The sequence below is a fragment of the Schistocerca serialis genome, unplaced genomic scaffold (assembly GCF_023864345.2).
Source record: "Schistocerca serialis cubense isolate TAMUIC-IGC-003099 unplaced genomic scaffold, iqSchSeri2.2 HiC_scaffold_1055, whole genome shotgun sequence".
Taxonomy (NCBI): Eukaryota; Metazoa; Arthropoda; class Insecta; order Orthoptera; family Acrididae; genus Schistocerca; species Schistocerca serialis.
In genome coordinates this window covers 17501-22500 of record NW_026047245.1, presented here as the reverse complement: position 1 = coordinate 22500, position 5000 = coordinate 17501, and the positions used below count along the sequence as shown (strand labels likewise).

General features: G+C 53.1%; 1 non-coding gene across 1 annotated transcript in view; it reads right to left on the bottom strand.

Moving 5' to 3' along the window:
- The window catches only part of LOC126430645 (small subunit ribosomal RNA), a 1909-nt gene extending 228 nt beyond the window's left edge, over window positions 1-1681 (bottom strand). Inside the window, exon 1 of the ribosomal RNA XR_007577281.1 lies at window positions 1-1681. This exon is cut by the window's left edge and continues 228 nt beyond it. This is a non-coding gene — a ribosomal RNA (small subunit ribosomal RNA).
- Window positions 1682-5000: the final 3319 nt, after the last annotated feature.

Here is a 5000-nt window from a genome sequence, read left to right as displayed (position 1 = left end):
CCTCGTTCATGGGGAACAATTGCAAGCCCCAATCCCTAGCACGAAGGAGGTTCAGCGGGTTACCCCGACCTTTCGGCCTAGGAAGACACGCTGATTCCTTCAGTGTAGCGCGCGTGCGGCCCAGAACATCTAAGGGCATCACAGACCTGTTATTGCTCAATCTCGTGCGGCTAGAAGCCGCCTGTCCCTCTAAGAAGAAAAGTAATCGCTGACAGCACGAAGGATGTCACGCGACTAGTTAGCAGGCTAGAGTCTCGTTCGTTATCGGAATTAACCAGACAAATCGCTCCACCAACTAAGAACGGCCATGCACCACCACCCACCGAATCAAGAAAGAGCTATCAATCTGTCAATCCTTCCGGTGTCCGGGCCTGGTGAGGTTTCCCGTGTTGAGTCAAATTAAGCCGCAGGCTCCACTCCTGGTGGTGCCCTTCCGTCAATTCCTTTAAGTTTCAGCTTTGCAACCATACTTCCCCCGGAACCCAAAAGCTTTGGTTTCCCGGAGGCTGCCCGCCGAGTCATCGGAGGAACTGCGGCGGATCGCTGGCTGGCATCGTTTATGGTTAGAACTAGGGCGGTATCTGATCGCCTTCGAACCTCTAACTTTCGTTCTTGATTAATGAAAACATACTTGGCAAATGCTTTCGCTTCTGTTCGTCTTGCGACGATCCAAGAATTTCACCTCTAACGTCGCAATACGAATGCCCCCGCCTGTCCCTATTAATCATTACCTCGGGTTCCGAAAACCAACAAAATAGAACCGAGGTCCTATTCCATTATTCCATGCACACAGTATTCAGGCGGGCTTGCCTGCTTTAAGCACTCTAATTTGTTCAAAGTAAACGTGCCGGCCCACCGAGACACTCAATAAAGAGCACCCTGGTAGGATTTCAACGGGGTCCGCCTCGGGACGCACGAGCACGCACGAGGCGGTCGCACGCCTTCGGCTCGCCCCACCGGCAGGACGTCCCACGATACATGCCAGTTAAACACCGACGGGCGGTGAACCAACAGCGTGGGACACAAATCCAACTACGAGCTTTTTAACCGCAACAACTTTAATATACGCTATTGGAGCTGGAATTACCGCGGCTGCTGGCACCAGACTTGCCCTCCAATAGATACTCGTTAAAGGATTTAAAGTGTACTCATTCCGATTACGGGGCCTCGGATGAGTCCCGTATCGTTATTTTTCGTCACTACCTCCCCGTGCCGGGAGTGGGTAATTTGCGCGCCTGCTGCCTTCCTTGGATGTGGTAGCCGTTTCTCAGGCTCCCTCTCCGGAATCGAACCCTGATTCCCCGTTACCCGTTACAACCATGGTAGGCGCAGAACCTACCATCGACAGTTGATAAGGCAGACATTTGAAAGATGCGTCGCCGGTACGAGGACCGTGCGATCAGCCCTAAGTTATTCAGAGTCACCAAGGCAAACGGACCGGACGAGCCGACCGATTGGTTTTGACCTAATAAAAGCGTCCCTTCCATCTCTGGTCGGGACTCTGTTTGCATGTATTAGCTCTAGAATTACCACAGTTATCCAAGTAACGTGGGTACGATCTAAGGAACCATAACTGATTTAATGAGCCATTCGCGGTTTCACCTTAATGCGGCTTGTACTGAGACATGCATGGCTTAATCTTTGAGACAAGCATATGACTACTGGCAGGATCAACCAGGGAGCTGCGTCAACTAGAGCTGAGCAGCCGGCCGCCCGGGAGTGTGTCCCGGGGGCCCGCGCGAACACGCAAGCGTCCGCTCAATTATTCTGCAAACAGGAGGAGGCTGAGCTCCCCTGCACAACACACCTCGAAACCCTCTCAGGTCCCGGCGGCGCGCAGCGCCGTCCTAAGTACTTGGTCGGGTTCGAGAGAGGCGCAATCGCCCGGAGTTAGGCGAGTAGACGCTTTAGGTGCGACCACCCGTGCTCCCAACTGAGCTTGCCGCTGCCGACAGAGGCCCGGGAGCGTGCTGTCGTGGCATTGCCGGCGGGAGACAACACGCGCCACCTACGGTGACCGGCAGCTCCAACGCCAGCGCCACAGAAGGACAAAAGCCCTACTTGGGTGCCGAAGCGAACTCTCCCAGCACAGCGCACGCGCCAACACGTCCGCACAGCTGCGATACAAACCACCTGCGAGAACCGCTGGGGCGACCGAGCAGCAGACGGCGTCGCGGCGCCGAGCGCCGGGCGGCGGCGCATCCTCAGCGCACAAAGTCCTCAATCGGACCAGCACACTGCAGATGGCCACCGCGCTTCGCACCGGGCCCGCGAGGACCTACTTTGGCCGCAAGGCGCCGCGAGCAGGGGGCGCCGGCGCGCAGCTGCGCCGCCTGCCGCGTCCGTCGGCCGGCGCGCCTGCCACCGGCCGCCCCCACCAGCCGGCTGTAGCGCGTGCGCCCACGCACCGCGCTGCCAGCACGCCGGGCGGCCCCCCCTCACCGGCCGGGGACGGTCCCACCCAGCCACCGCCGCGTATCGCCTCACACCCAGATCCCCTTTCACGTTCGTGGGCATGGTGGGTCCCCTTTCACGTTCGTGGGCATGGTGGGTATCCCTGAAACAACCGGTTAATAGCTCGACCGATCGTCGCCAACACTGATTCACCTCTAGCGAGAACAACCGCACCACAACGGGTTACCGGTTGTTCATTTGCGTAACGTCACCAGCAAACGTACACGTCCATCGCCATTTGCAACGAGTATTGCATGCCTGTGTCAGGTGTCACAACACACTACGTCTGCCCACATAGACGCAACAACATGTGCACGCCTAGAGAACACGTGGAAGGTAGACCCCGTACGTATGCGGTGTCCATTGCGCGAACGACTGTCAGCCCGCCTCTGCAGCATGTCGCAGATGTGGAACGCGGTGCAACATGCTATCACGGTGTGTGAGAAGAGACGACTACGTCCGAATACACGCTCCACTACATCAACAGACTGCTCATGCTGATCGCCATCCAGGGCGTCCGTTCCTCCCACACGTCTGTATGGCGTACCACACTGCAATCCAGCTCTTATAGGGAGACGACACGTAGCTGCGTGCACAATATTTGGACTGTATGGTCCGCCGTTGCTAGGCGCTGTCGTCATACGGTCACATGGGCCACGATGTATCATTCAGTACATACGGAGCAATGTGCAGTACAGTTTGTGGGTTTTGCGTACATCGGCGGACAGGTGACAGGCCGTACCACAACGTAGGCTGAGTACGTCGGCATGCGAAGGGCATTGAACATGCAAACTTCTCACCGACCAGCTTGCGAAGGCAGGGGGGAAGGGGGGGGGGCATGTACGTCCTGCTGCTATCCACACTACAGTGTATAGCAGGAGCATGTGGAAAGTCAGCAACACCTGCAAGGTGTTTAACATGACGCGATACACAGGGGACCGGGCAGTGCGAGTAGCGAACTATATTGCGAGGGTTGCGGTTAGGCAACACTACACTACTTTAACGGGTTGCATAACAATTACAGAGCAGGTTCAGCGACAACGTGCGTCAGGTTAAGGCGCAATATAGTTTAGGTTACGGCGCACTTTAGGTTAGGTTAAGGCACATTATAGGTTAGGTTAAGGCACAACATGGGTTACGTTAAGGCACAACATGGGTTACGTTAAGGCACAACATGGGTTAGGTTAAGGCACAACATGGGTTAGGTTAAGGCACAACATGGGTTAGGTTAAGGCACAACATGGGTTAGGTTAAGGCACAACATGGGTTAGGTTAAGGCACAACATGGGTTAGGTTAAGGCACAACATGGGTTAGGTTAAGGCACAACATGGGTTAGGTTAAGGCACACCATGGGTTAGGTTAAGGCACACCATGGGTTAGGTTAAGGCACACCATGGGTTAGGTTAAGGCACAACATGGGTTAGGTTAAGGCACAACATGGGTTAGGTTAAGGCACAACATGGGTTAGGTTAAGGCACAACATGGGTTAGGTTAAGGCACAACATGGGTTAGGTTAAGGCACAACGTAGGTTAGGTTAAGGCACAACGTGGGTTAGGTTAAGGCACAACGTGGGTTAGGTTAAGGCACAACGTGGGTTAGGTTAAGGCACAACGTGGGTTAGGTTAAGGCACAACATGGGTTAGGTTAAGGCACAACATGGGTTAGGTTAAGGCACACCATGGGTTAGGTTAAGGCACAACATGGGTTAGGTTAAGGCACAACATGGGTTAGGTTAAGGCACAACATGGGTTAGGTTAAGGCACAACATGGGTTAGGTTAAGGCACAACATGGGTTAGGTTAAGGCACAACATGGGTTAGGTTAAGGCACAACATGGGTTAGGTTAAGGCACAACGTAGGTTAGGTTAAGGCACAACGTGGGTTAGGTTAAGGCACAACATGGGTTAGGTTAAGGCACAACATGGGTTAGGTTAAGGCACAACATGGGTTAGGTTAAGGCACAACATGGGTTAGGTTAAGGCACAACATGGGTTAGGTTAAGGCACAACATGGGTTAGGTTACGGCACAACATGGGTTACGTTACGGCACAACATGGGTTACGTTACGGCACAACATGGGTTACGTTACGGCACAACATGGGTTACGTTACGGCACAACATGGGTTACGTTACGGCACAACATGGGTTACGTTACGGCACAAATTAGGTTAGGTTACGGCACAAATTAGGTTAGGTTAAGGCACAAATTAGGTTAGGTTAAGGCACAAATTAGGTTAGGTTAAGGCACAAATTAGGTTAGGTTAAGGCACAAATTAGGTTAGGTTAAGGCACAAATTAGGTTAGGTTAAGGCACAAATTAGGTTAGGTTAAGGCACGATATAGGTTAGGTTAAGGCACGATATAGGTTAGGTTAAGGCACGATATAGGTTAGGTTAAGGCACGATATAGGTTAGGTTAAGGCACGATATAGGTTAGGTTAAGGCACGATATAGGTTAGGTTAAGGCACGATATAGGTTAGGTTAAGGCACGATATAGGTTAGGTTAAGGCACGATATAGGTTAGGTTAAGGTACGATATAGGTTA